At 35.9% G+C, this 13,926-nt stretch overlaps 1 protein-coding gene and 1 long non-coding RNA gene across 13 annotated transcripts in view; one reads left to right on the top strand and one right to left on the bottom strand.

Annotated features, from left to right (window-relative positions):
- The window catches only part of sox1a (SRY-box transcription factor 1a), a 118,306-nt gene extending 116,837 nt beyond the window's left edge, over positions 1 to 1,469 (top strand). For all 12 annotated transcript variants that reach the window (XR_007185363.1, XR_007185361.1, XR_007185366.1 and 9 more), the window contains 2 exons: positions 137 to 216; positions 1,239 to 1,469. The gene's annotated coding sequence lies outside the window, so the exon portion shown is untranslated. The remainder of the gene's footprint in view (positions 1 to 136; positions 217 to 1,238) is intronic.
- Positions 125 to 13,883, bottom strand: LOC125270515. Its single transcript, XR_007185382.1, has 4 exons — positions 13,771 to 13,883; positions 12,507 to 12,585; positions 1,231 to 1,308; positions 125 to 256 (listed from the first exon to the last, which is right to left on the bottom strand). It is a non-coding gene; the product is annotated as an uncharacterized LOC125270515 (long non-coding RNA).
- Between the last annotated feature and the right edge of the window lie 43 nt (positions 13,884 to 13,926).

Here is a 13,926-nt window from a genome sequence, read left to right as displayed (position 1 = left end):
ACGACAGTTGCCTTCCAGGGGCTCTTAACAGTGGGGTATCTTGGATTTTTGGAACGAGAAGGGTCACGACAACACACATAGGGTCCCAGATTTGTTCAGAAATGATTACTTACTTTGCACCTTGTATGTTTACTAGGCCATATCTGGATGCCTGCATCTGAAGGTCTTCATGCTTGCTCTCGGCCAATCAGCTCATGGGTGCAGCTTACTCATTGTGTGGGTATTACTGAACAATTCTCATAAGGTCATCATGACACTGCAAAAACAAGCAAACAAACAAGTGAATGAGAATATAAACAAATTGAACAAAATGTTGGGCATGTTGATCTTTAATTTATATTCAGGTTGAAAGAGACCAATTAAAGAATACAAACACAACCTTTATGGTGCACTTGAAACTTGTTGAAAAAACTTTCAAAACAAAATTAACAAAAGTAGTTTTTTTAACAAATGTCATGATGTAAAGTAAAAACATATATATATATATATATATATATATATATATATATATATATATATGTATTTTACATCAAATATTGAATATATGTACTCTACTGTTCAAAAGTTTTTATTTTTTAATGTTTTGCTCACCAAGGCTGCATTTTTTTTTTTTTTTTTTTTTAATAGAAAAATACAGTAATATTATGGAAATATTATTACAATTTAAAATAACTGTATCTATTACAATATATATTAAAATGTAATTTATTCCTGTGATGGCAAAGCTGAATTTTCAGCATCATTACTCCAGTTTTCAGTGTCACACGATTCTTCAGATACGCTGATTTGATGCTCAAGAAACATTTCTCTCTTATCATTGTTGAAAACATTTGGGTTGTCTGTGCTATTTTTGTAGAAACTGTGATATATTTTTTCTCAGGATTATTTGATGAATAGAAATGTCAAAAGAACAGCATTTATTTGAAGTAACAATTAATGTAAAAGTCCTGTGGAGTTCATGCTGCTTCAGTGATGCTTTCATTAAAGCTAAAGGGCAGCATACTATATTCTGTAATTCACATTTCAATTCAACTTTTTTACTCAAATCAATATCATTTGTAATGAAAAATAGAAAACTGCAAAATGAAGAATTTTCACTAGTGGTCTCAAACACTATTTGTGCCTTTTAAAATATCACTTAAAGGCACAGTATGTAAGTTTCACCACTAGAGGTCACTTATTTTAAATAATAACAAGATTGCACGGAATCATGGGAGTTGTCGTCTTTACCTCCACAGCCAATCCAACGGGATTCATGTTCCTTGATGAGCTGGGCAGGTTCCTTGATTAAGCACGGCGGGAGGAGCTCTGAAAGGATATAAGAAAGAATGACGGCAGTGAAGGGCAAGAGAGGACTAGGCTTGGGACATATTACGTTGCTGTTTTCATTAGGCTTATATGCTGTTATCGGTCGTTGCCTCTTCATTTGTTATGTTTTTTGTGCCTATTAAAGTTAAAGTTACGTTTAACATTTGTCGGTTCCCGCCTCTTTCTTCCCTGAACTTTGTTACAGTTATGTTGGATCACTTATGTCTCATTTCCACCAACCGGTACAGTACAGTTCAGTGCGGTAGGCAATTTTTGCCATTTCCACTGTCAGAAGTTATGAATGCTACCCTAATTCCGAACTGTACCGTACCACTTTTTTGGGACCCTTCCATTGGGGTACCTAGCACAGTAGTCCGGTACTAAAGGGCGGAGCTAGACTCACTACAGAACGTTGATTGGTTGACAGCCATTTTTTAATAAAGTTGAAACACAATACCGTTTCTTCTTGTGACAAACAGCCACATACTGAGAAGCAAGAACAAAATCTGCTGTATGTCCTCCATTGTTGTTTACTGTGTTACTTTCTTCTTCACGTGAGAACGACATCGATTGCTACTTTCCCGGATAGACCACGCCTATCATGTAAGGGTACTGTTAGCACTGGAAATGCAAGCCAGATCAGAGTTTACCGACCCGAATCGTACTGAACTGTCCTGTACTGCTTGGTGGAAATGAGGCATTAAATTCACATTATTTGATCTCATTCTAATGAAATACAGGTCATTTTATTCAACAAATTCAAATTGTGGGGTAACGCAGCACTGTTTTACTTGGTTCGCTCAGTGGCTGCTATGAGACACTTGTTGCAAACTGCAGTAAGCTAGATTGATATTAGAATATCTTTAATAAAAGCTGGATGACTTTTGTTGCTAAATGGTATGCAGTTAGTTGTAAAATATATTGTATGTTAGAGAAAATGCTGTATACAGATTCTACAAAATAAAGCTCTTTCTGATTTTTATATGTTAGCCACTTGACAAAAGTTTTTAAGTACAGTTTTTAACTCTTCAGCTCTCTACGCTAGAATAATACGGACATCCGTTCATTCTGTAGAAGAATTGGGTGGTTAATACTGAGGCTGAACAGAAGTATATGTATTTCATTCATTCAAGAGCCCTATCAGACCAAAGATATGAACCTCATGATCAATAAGTGGATACTGAACATACGGCCCAAGGTTTAGCCCGATCAATGGCCGTGCATTTGCCTGCATGGAGGACAGTCGGAGAGAAAGGGAGGCTGACAAGTGTGTGCATGTGTATGTGGCTTTGAGACTTACAAGCAAAAAGAAATGCTTTGCTGATTTAAGTGCTCTGATTGGGCCTTGGGCAGACAGTCTTTTGTTTTGGAAGGATGTGGAGGTTGGATTCAGTGTCCTCCTTTATCTAATGGCCCAGGTTGTGATAAAATGGCCTTTGCATAGAACAAAAGATCCACAAATAAAAATTAACAATGAAGGAAGACAAGCAAGGTCAGTGAGCAGAGCGGTGGAGGACTGAGTATTTTCTACTCTCCTGCCTATTTATCAAATATATTATCAACATCATTCATTTACAGTGCCATAAGTGAGAAAAAAGATGGAATGTACACTGCTTTGTAGGAAACCATAAAGAGTTTTCAGGGTTACCAGCCCTGCAAATTTGTGAAGAGGAATGATAACAGTTTGCAAACTTTTCACTGAGTCTATCCAAAGGCTTACAGAAAGGGCTCTAATATACTGTAGTATTTTTCGTTTAACAGGAAAAGTTTCAAGCAAATGTCTTTCATGTTAGGGCACATATCTTTGCAAAGCTGTAGATATTTGTATCATCGACTAACGGTGAACGATACTTATACTTCTTTCAATCCTGGTTTAATATGCATGCACATACGTCTTTTGTAAGTAGCCATCCAAGGCTATGCTCAGACTTACAGCAAAAATCTGATTTTTTGCATATTCAGATGAAAGTCTAAACAGCAAAAAAAAAAAAAAAAAAAACTTGCTGAACGCAAAGGAAGATATTTGGAAGAATGTTTATAATCGAACAAATCTCACCCCCCATTGACTGCAATAGTAGCAAGAAAATGCTCTGCTTGGTTACAAACAAATATTGAACAGCAGAACAAAGAAGTTTATACAGTTTTCGAACAACTTGAGGGGGAGTAAATGATGACAGAATTTTCATTTTTGGGTGAACTATCCCTTTAAGTAATGATACATAGCATTTTCATTAGAAAATGGTTCTTTAACCATTAACTGTACACATGTTTCATTTAGAAATTTCAAGTAAATTTCAAAAATAATAATAAAAAAAAAAAAAAGATTTTGAAGTAGAAAGACAATTTTTTTTCTTGTAAAACATATTCCAATAATCCATTTTATTTACAACTTTAAAAATCATTTTTTACAGTGCTGGTAGAACAGCTTTAGAGATGTTGCAACTCAAAATTGGTCACTTGTTAGTTAAATCAGGTATGGATAGGTAACTAACTCTAGCTAATATTTGGTTGAAGTTACAAGTCAATATATTAAACTAACAGATAAAGTGAACAGGAGAAATGCCTGAAAATCTCACTCCAATGTTTGTTTACCAATAAACAAGTCATCACTGATGTATTGTATTTTGGTGTTTGTACATTCTAATCCTGATTCCGAACCACAATGGAAAAAGAAAATTCAACATGGTCAGATTCAGCGACAGTAAGTGTTTGACTGGATAGTGGAACTACGTTTATATTTGTGTGTGTGTGTGTGTGTGAGAGAGAGAGAGAGAGAGCAGAGCAGAGCAATAACAATAAACATTAATTGTGATGTGATCCTGTGTCAAGAAGTTTCTCGCTGAATTCTCAGTGATGTGTTGCATTGCACATACTGTACATATGGGAATGTGCTCTACTCTTATGCCGTATGTTGAAGTGGTTGCACTGCCGTAAAATGCAGAAACCGTGAATGCAAATGAACCCCCTGCACCTGTACCTTCCAATTACCTCCCAAGAATTGCATTAAGCCTCTGGATCCAAGGCTCACTGGAATAACAGAATAACAGATGAGATGGCAAAATTACTAACGTGCCTGGCAGGAAATTGGAAAATGGGAAATCTGTCTGGTGAAAGTATTCAATTACTGCGCTCCTTTTCCACACGTTCGGCCACGTTTCTGAAACATGGTAATTTCCGCTTTTCTCACCGCCTCTTGTGCTGAGAACAGAGCCTACACCAATCACAGATTATTATTACACAGATATGAATACGCCGCACTCAAGTTCATGGCTGTACTCTTAAAGATTTTCCCTCAGCTCTTTTCCTGGCTCTGCTGTTATGCTTTAGAATGATGATGAGTTTAAGATAAAGAAGGGAGGAATTTGGCAGCATAAAGGACGACATCGGGCTCGCCCGCACCTTTAAAGTCAAATAAGAAATCTTTTATCTAATCACACACTTAGGCTCAGCACAAGGGCACATAAACAGACACCCTCCGTCTACCCTTCCAAGTCAGTTCTGCTGTACCCGATCCCCCGGTTCCTCTCTTTTCAGCTGGGAGATGCTATGTGTCTAATTCCACGTTGTTATTGATGCTGGCTGCTCCCCTCGATAAGAGCAGGCGGAAAAATCAATCACTCCCATTAGACGCTGAGAGAGTGACAAGAGGGCAAACCCTGGCAAGGGCCCCCACACACCCCCTCACTGCATTTGCCTCTGTGCGCTTAGCTCTTTTACTGTATCTTTCATTTAAAGGGTTAGTTCACCCAAAAAATTACATTTCTGTCATTAATTACTCACCCTCATGTCGTTCCACACCCGCAAGACCTTCGTTCATCTTCAGAACACAAATTAAGACACATATTTTTTGATGAAATCCAAGGTTTTTCCCCCCCATAGAAAGCAACGAAATTACCATATTCAAGGTCCAGAAAGATAGTAAAGGCATCGTTAAAATAGTCAATGTGACTACAGCGGTTCAACCTTAATGTTATGAAGTGCGGGAGAATACTTTTTGTGCGCAAAAACAAAACAAAAATAACAACTTTTTTCAACAAATTTGTCTCTCCTCTGTCATTCTCCTACGCTGTTTACGTTCAGCCAGGGGCATAGTTTGTGGGGGGATGGGGGAATATTCAAATCCAACAGTTACAACCCCCTCAATATTTCAACATGAAAATCACAGTAGATCAAATGAAAAATATGTAGAATTCATTTATTTTGTTTCTAATAAAATGAGTTTGTCATAATAACTTAGACAAAAAAAATACTCCCCCTCCATTGAACCGATTGGTAACGCCCAACCAATGCGCGTCGCACTTTCACCAAAACAACCCGAGTGGAGCTCCACTGTTTGAATGGGGGAGCACCAAAAATGAAGAGAACCGCTGCCCAGCCAACTATATTAAACTGCTGGTCAAAGAGGGACATTAAAAAGAATAAAGCATGTACTGAGAAGTAGGTATGAGAATATTGTGTAGGCTAATAGCTAAGTAGCCTAACACTCCATATATATTTTAGCTAGCTAATCCATTGCAATTTAGCCATAACTATCAGTGTAACTGTAACCAGTTACCAAAACAGCCATCTGTTTTGTTGGTTCATTTTTCAGTTATGTCTGTAATTATCAATGACAAAACTATTCACATCGGTGTTTGTTTTCTTCCTAAATTAATGGGACTTATGAACGATTTAAGTGATTTACTCAATAAAAAAGCGAATCGCTGCCGCCTACTGGCGGTTTCAATATTTAACATAATTTCTTTCTTTTTAGAATCACTCAGTTATGTTAGAATTTGATGAATGATTATACATAAATTTTATAAAGTTAGGAAGTATAGATAGATAGATAGATAGATAGATAAAGAATAAATAAATTATCCAATAATGCTACACATAAAACAATGATTATTTTTAATTAAAAAAATAATCACAGGCAGCATACCAACATTCAACCCCACAATGTTGAAACCAAATCTACGCCCTTGCTTTCAGCGCTTCCAGGTTCTACGTCAGAATGCCAGCTCAGCATTGGCCGGCTCCTGCGTTAGCATCACACGCATACATCGTGCTGCTCATGTGTTACAGCGTCGGCCAATACTGAGCCGGCATTCTGATGTAGAACCTGCGGTGCTGCAACTTAAACAGCGTAGGAGAACTGACTATTTTAATGATGTCTTTATACCTTTCTGGACCTTGAATGTGGTATTTACATTGCTTTCTATGGGGGGCAAAAAAACCTCTCGGATTTCATTAAAAATAAATTAATTTGTGTTCCAAAGATGAACAAAGATCTTACGGGTTTAGAAAGACGTGAGGGTGAATAATTAATGAGAGAAATTTATTTTTTGGGTAAAAGAATCTATTTGTCATGTCTTTCCCCATTTTGTACCATTCATACTTTTAAAAGCTCTGCTTTATGTGTTATGCTTGTGTGTGTGGATAAATGTTTCTTGTGTTATGCTGGTTTATGATTTTACACTTGTAAATAATAAATTAATAAAAAATATAAATAATAAAAAATCACAACAAATGAAATACCAACAATAAAAATAATAAAATAACAAAAATAATTAATAATTAACAACTAATAATTGCAAATAATAATCTGTACTTTCAAATTGTGCATGTGTGTTGTTTCATAAAGAGTTTATGAAACCTATATCTTTTCAGATGTCATTACATTTAATGATAAATCACGAAAAGAAGACATACACTCTCACCTGATGGAATTTCTGCACAATTTGCTCAATCAACACGAAGGTTAATAAAGTTAAAGTCCTCCATTCACCCAAAACTCCAGCTTCTATTCATAAGAGAGGGTCACGATCTGTGCCATAATGGGAATGATCACCACCCACAGCTGCGAGTTTAGGACAGATCAACGGTCTACCGACAGCGCTCCTATTTTCATTTCATTATAGGCAACAGCCATCGTCGATAAGCAGTTTGCAGGAAACAAAGACACCTGGATCCATAATGTACTGTAATCACGCTGCACCATGAGCACTAATAAGCATTTGGATGTTTGTTCTTTAAAGTAGACACTGATTGTCCAATAAATGGGATTGTGAATCTAAGGTTTTATGATGATGCATTTAAAAAGTGTAAAACAATTGATTACAAAATTCGAAAAGTTTTATCAACTCGCATGCCATTTACAGCCTGAAGTCCAAGAGCAAGAAGTCTCTACAGAGGAAGTAATGACATTCTAAAACCTCTAAGAAAATCGTGAACTGATCCGTAAAGACACACCTGAAGTCAATAATGAGCGAGGGAAACGGGACAAAAGAATAAAAGAACGAAACTGTGATTCATCAAAACAATTTTAGCAAATAAATAACGGAGCAATCTTCGAGCTAATGGAGCCCTTTCACAGTCGAATAACTCAGCACACACACTCCATTAACTAAACTCAATACCAAGATCATTATTATCTGATAGACATACAAAAGAAGCACCCCATAGCCAAGCCTTTCAGTCCACATGACGATTAATTACTTTAATTCACCCTAATGGTAAATAACAATATATGTGAGTGTATGTCCTGCAGAGCTAGACTCACAATAAAGCAGCATCTCTAAATTGTCTCCATGGTCATCTCTGCTCAGATTGATTATCTTATCTGCATTCGCTTGCTTTACAAGATAAATTATTTTCCTATTAGTCTCAGTCTACATTTAAATGTTATTCTGTAAAGGGTACCATCTAAAGCAGTATGATTTTTCTCTCCTGAAAAAACGAAGGCTCAAAAGTGGGTCTGATTTCTTGCAAGCCCCACAAAAGCATGAGTATGTGCATATATGTGTTTGGGTCAGCATCACCTTCAATGACCTTATTAGAGTTTCTTACAGAGTTGCTTTATAGCTGAATTGAACTCATTTCATATTTAATGATCTTTACACAGTTATTGAACGGAACTGAATCTACACTGAACTGGCCTTATCTGAGTAATGACACTATTTTCTTTTTAGAGCTGCATTACAGCAGAATTGAACTCTGTTTGCATCGGTGAATCGTTATTTTCCTGTTTATCCCTGCAAAGAGGCTTTGAAATGATCTGTATTGTATCAAGCGCTTTGTAAATAAAGGTGACTTGACTTGACTTGACTAGAGCGACACAGAAAGAGTTTAAACTCTTGGCAGCCATCCCTCTTTCTTATTCTCTTTCCATCTCTGTATTTCCTCCCATACTGTTTTTCGATCCTGAGCTTGGGGGTAAATCCTGCTTAGCATTGCCATTCAGTCCTGCATATGAAATCCATTTCTTGGCTCTCCAATCTCTTAAAATGGTAAATCTGTTCTAGAAATCGCTTAAGCATTGCTTTTTCTCCTCTTATTCATATACCTGCTGTCAGTGAAACTACACCTTTAGTTCAGGGATGTCGCTACATCCTTTTTAAGAGGCATGAGCCCCAGTAAATTATTACTGATAAATCCTTATCTGACAATGGAGATTGCCATTGACTTGAGAATCATTTCCCCTGATTATATTTCAGCAATCACGTCATGTGTGTTTTCTATCAGATGCTTAGAATCAGAACTAGTGATGCCAGAATGTGAATGAATCACTCTTTTGATCTAATCGGTCCAAAGGCTTGGCAAAAAGGTCTATAAGTTTTCTCAATTCAGTTTGATTCATTCAAATAGTTCACTAATAGTGAATTGTTTGCAGTGGTTTCTCACACCAAAATAGTGATTTGTTTAATTAATAAAATTAGCTCGCTGTAAGAGTGAGTGTTGTACCTTTTTTTTAGTTCATATGCATTTTGATTTTTTTAGGTTGCACCTCCTCTTCTGTTGGCAGAGCACCTATTTGTAACATTTGTTCACACCAAAATAGTAACAGGATATTTTATAAGAAAGAAAAAAAAAGAGTGCTGGATAAGCTTCTATCTTTTATCATTTGCCAGTGATGAAGCAGCTCTTTATTGCTCATGCAGATTAACAACTCTGTACTGCAGGTAAAGAGAATTTATATCCATATATACATAATCGTATAAATAAAAACAGTTTCAAAAGATGGGGACACTTTTTTGAAAGGCTAAACACCCCTGCTTCACTCTAATTACTCTGATATTAAAATTAAAATTAAGGCCTGTAAAACATTTCTTTGTGTAAACTCTTTTTTTTTAAAGTTTTTTAAAAATATATTCTGTTTGTATCTGTTCTTTATTTTTGTGTTGCTTTCATAAATACTGGATATATTTTGTTGCATAAAAATATAAATGTCAAAATAATAAAATGAGGAGGACTTCTGATCTTAATTACATCATTCTCTTTCAATTGATGACTGTACAGTATCCCCTCCATAAGAAGTCAGTTATAGAACAATACTGCCATCTTTTGGAAATCTGTCTGAATCACCTCTAATGGATTTGGGTTACAAAATAGCTGTTACAGTTAAAGGATTAGTCCACTTTTAAATACACTTTTCCTGATAAATTTACTCACCCCCACGTCATCCAAGATGTTCATGTCTTTCTTTCGTCAGTCGAAAAGAAATGAAGGTTTTTGAGGAAAACATTCCAGGATTATTCTCCTTACAGTGGATTTCAATGGCTACCAACAGATTGAAGGTCAAAATTACAGTTTCAGTGCAGCTTCAAGGGCTTTTAACGATACCTGATGAGTAATAAGGGTCTTATCTAGCGAATCGATCGGTCATTTTCGAAAAAAATACAACCGTTTATGCTTTATAAACAAAATATCGCCTTAAACGTACTTTCCGCTTCCACATTCTTCATAACGCTTACGCTGAATGTTCTACGCCTTCCCTATTCTACTTACGGAACGAACGCGACGCCAGTTTCGTTTTTGTCCGTAACTTGAATAGGGAAGGCGTAGGACATTCAGCGTAAGCGTTATGAAGAATGCGGAAGCGGAAAGTACGTTCAAGGCGATATTTTGTTTATAAAGCATAAACAGTTGTATTTTTTTCGAAAATGACCGATTGATTCGCTAGATAAGACCCTTATTACTCATCTGGTATCGTTTAAAGCCCTTGAAGCTGCACTGAAACTGTAATTTTGACCTTCAATCTGTTGGTAGCCACTGAAATCCACTGTAAGGAGAGTACTCCTGGAATGTTTTCCTCAAAAACCTTCATTTCTTTTCGACTGACGAAAGAAAGACATGAACATCTTGGATGACATGGGTGTGAGTAAATTTATCAGGAAAACTGTATTTAAAAGTGGACTAATCCTTTAAAGGCAGGGTAGGTAAAAAATGTATAAAAAACTTTTTTTTCAAAATTTGTTTAAACTTTATTTATATATCAATACATATTTAAAATGTAAGTACTCTGAAAAAGAAAGTATAAAAATCGAGTGTCTGTAGACCTCTCACGACTGTTTTAAAGACAGCTCATTATTTCCATTCACTCCACCCCCTCCCTTCTGGGCTCCTTCCAAAGCCACGCCCCCAAAACGCATGAACGTGCGACTCCGACCACTGAGCTGGAAGACGCATTATTTACCTGAGACGAGCGGAGAGGAAGGAGCACAGTGCATGTAGTGACATCATGTCAGAATCACATGTAATAAAAATAACTTTATAATTATGAAGATAAACATAATTTAATTCGCTAACGAGTTAGTTATCTATAAGGCAAAGCTAAAAACAGGTTGCATGATACACGTTTTTCCATTACCATCATTTACACTGTGATGAAGATGAATTTCGTGTAAGATTCATAACATATACGTTGTTCTACAGATAAACAGAGTAACATACACTCAAATATCAACTCACAACTGCATTGCAGACACAAAATAATAACACACACATACAACAAAGTGTGTACGACACACACAGATACAAGATAAAGACATCAGTAAACATAGGTAGAGAATATAAAAACAAAACAAAGGCGAAAAAAAACGTGCAGGTAAACTTACAGGTGAACATGGTAAAAGAGTTAGACAGAGGGTAAATATAGTTCTAAGAAAAGTTCCTAGATGCGGAGTAACGTTAGGCCTACTATCTGTTAAACATGTATTTAGTTATCTAAAGCAAAATTATGCACGATTCAACACTATAGCTATCATCTTGAGCTAGGCCTATAGATTATTTATCGTCTCTACTACGGCTCGCTAAGTAATGTTATGTTAGCTATATTACGCAGCTACGTGTGCTAATGACACATGCTTCATGAAAAAATAAACAAAAAAATATGTATGATCAAAATACAAAAAGGAAGATTTACCTGTCCAGCAGAAATAAAGCCATCAAGGAGTCACTTTTCAGCCCCTTGAGTTCCCTCAGTTCTCGCCATCGCTGGAGAGCCACGCCGATATTAACTCGCGTTTTATTTCTTTGTTTATCCAAAGACTTTTTGTTCATTGCCTTTTCTTGTACTGTTACTGTCTTCCTTTTTTGCCTGGTTTGCCTTCACTAACTGCATAGGCCGGTACTGTGAATTTTGCTTGCTGGTCACTCGATTTTTATACTCTTTTTATCAGAGTTCTTACATTTTATTATTATTACATGTATATATATAGAAAGTTTAAACAAATTTGGAACAAAATTTCTTACCTACCCTGCCTTTAAGTTAAGAATAAGAAAAAAAAAAAAAAAAACTGATAAGCGCTCTCTCATTTTTTTATTGGTAACTGACTGTCAAATATGATGAAAAAGGTTTTCCTTTATGTTCATTGTGTGATTAATTAGACCATAAACTGGTATTTGGAATTTAGCCTAAAGATGATTTATTTCCCCAGTACATTTGCATGATTGAAACATATTGAGTAGACACAGAGAAACAGCATAGAGACAGTTGGGAAAAACTGTTAAAACATTTCATGTTTGCTTGTCAAACTAAAGAAGATATATGGTTCAGTGTGAAGGAACTTTTCTTGATAATACAAACCAAGACCAAAATGGAAAATAAATATTCATGAACAACATAATAAAGCCAGCGTTTCTTAAAAATAACTGAGTTGAAACTGTACAACTGTACAAAATAACTGGATGTTTTTTCACACTATCCTTAATTCTGGTTTAAGATCTTTTTAAACCCTGGGTTAAAAAGACTTTTAGCCCTTGGTGAAGTAACAGTGAGTTTTTTCCACCTTTAACCCGGAATTATGGAAGCTGTGGTCCAGAACAGGGCTAGCACGGCTTTGGTGGGATTAACCTTGAATTGCAGTGCCAAAGGAATGACAGTATTACAGTGAGTTGTTTAGCAACAGACAACCAATCAAAACCTGAGTACTTACCTCATTAAATATTCATGTGAGTTGCAGAGAATAGTTGTAGAAACATTCAGTTATCTTAGTTGTTGTTTGGATTCAGCATCTAAGGGGAAAATGAAAAATGTACAATGACGACAAACTGTGTTGTGATGAAGTGACAGGACTAGCCCATAATACTAGCCCATATAATATAGCATAGTGGCTCGCAATCATGGTCCTGGAGTACACCAACAGATTATGCATTTTGAATGTGTCCATTATTAACTCATCAGCTCCTAGAGATCCATCTGAAATGAGTCTGTAAGTTAAGGGAAACACAAAAATGTGGTATGGTGGGATTACTCCAAAACTAGTGTTGGGAAACACTAGTATAGCAGCAGTGAAATGTGGAGCTAGAAATTCAGTCTGACGGTGAAGATGTCATATAAACGAATTAGAATAGCCTGGTTTATGCAAACTTCACTACTCTAGCTTCAGTTGAAACTAGATTTATGGACATAATTTATTATCAAACAATTAAAAATAATTGTATAGAAGCACATTTCCACCACACACAAAAAAACATGATTTTATAAATCATAATTATGATATAAAACATCATAATTATGACCTAAAAAGTCAAAATTATGACCATAAGTAGAAATTGAGACAAAAAGTCACAATTATGGCAAAAAATAGACACAAAGGATTTTTTTATTTATTATTATTAGATAAAAAGACAATTATGACATAAAGATTGAAATTATTTGATAAAAAGGTCAAGAGTAAAGACATTTAATGTCATAATTATACCTGTTTATGGCATTATTCAAACTTTTTTGTGTCATAATTATTAATTTTATGTAATAAATATGATCTTAAAAGGCAGAATCGGGCTTCCATTTGTTTACCTAAACAGTGTGCATCATTTATAAACAATCAGTAACTTCACAAAACTGTCATAAACATACCACCCTTACAATTTCTGCCATGTGGCAGAAATAGATATCCTTGTAGTAACTTACTGTACTACTATTATGCTTGATTCTGTCTAACCACCTGTTTCCTATGCAAGACGTGTACGCAGTTAATTAATAATGCGCAATAAAACATGTCATGCAACCTGTATTGTAATATATTTTGCCATAAATTCCCAGAGCTATAAATAGACGTTTCTGTGTCTGAACCTGAACTCCACAGGTTACCTGAGGACACCGAGCAGTATGTGGCAGACAGTTTTCAGAGTAGCAACAACGAAAATGTATTGTCAGTACATTATGGTTAACCTTTGGGGTGTAAAAACGACTACCTCACATCCTCCTTGAAAGCTTGCCATAAATTCAACATTATCAATGGCGATTTCGTGAATCATAAATGCTGCTCGAGCCAAGGATCTGTTCTTAATATTCATGAGCCAGTCCCTCGCCATTGGAAACGTCATGACCTAATTAATATTTACGAACCG

This window comes from Megalobrama amblycephala, linkage group LG6 (assembly GCF_018812025.1).
Source record: "Megalobrama amblycephala isolate DHTTF-2021 linkage group LG6, ASM1881202v1, whole genome shotgun sequence".
Classification (NCBI taxonomy): Eukaryota; Metazoa; Chordata; class Actinopteri; order Cypriniformes; family Xenocyprididae; genus Megalobrama; species Megalobrama amblycephala.
This window is presented reverse-complemented; position numbering and strand designations above follow the sequence as displayed.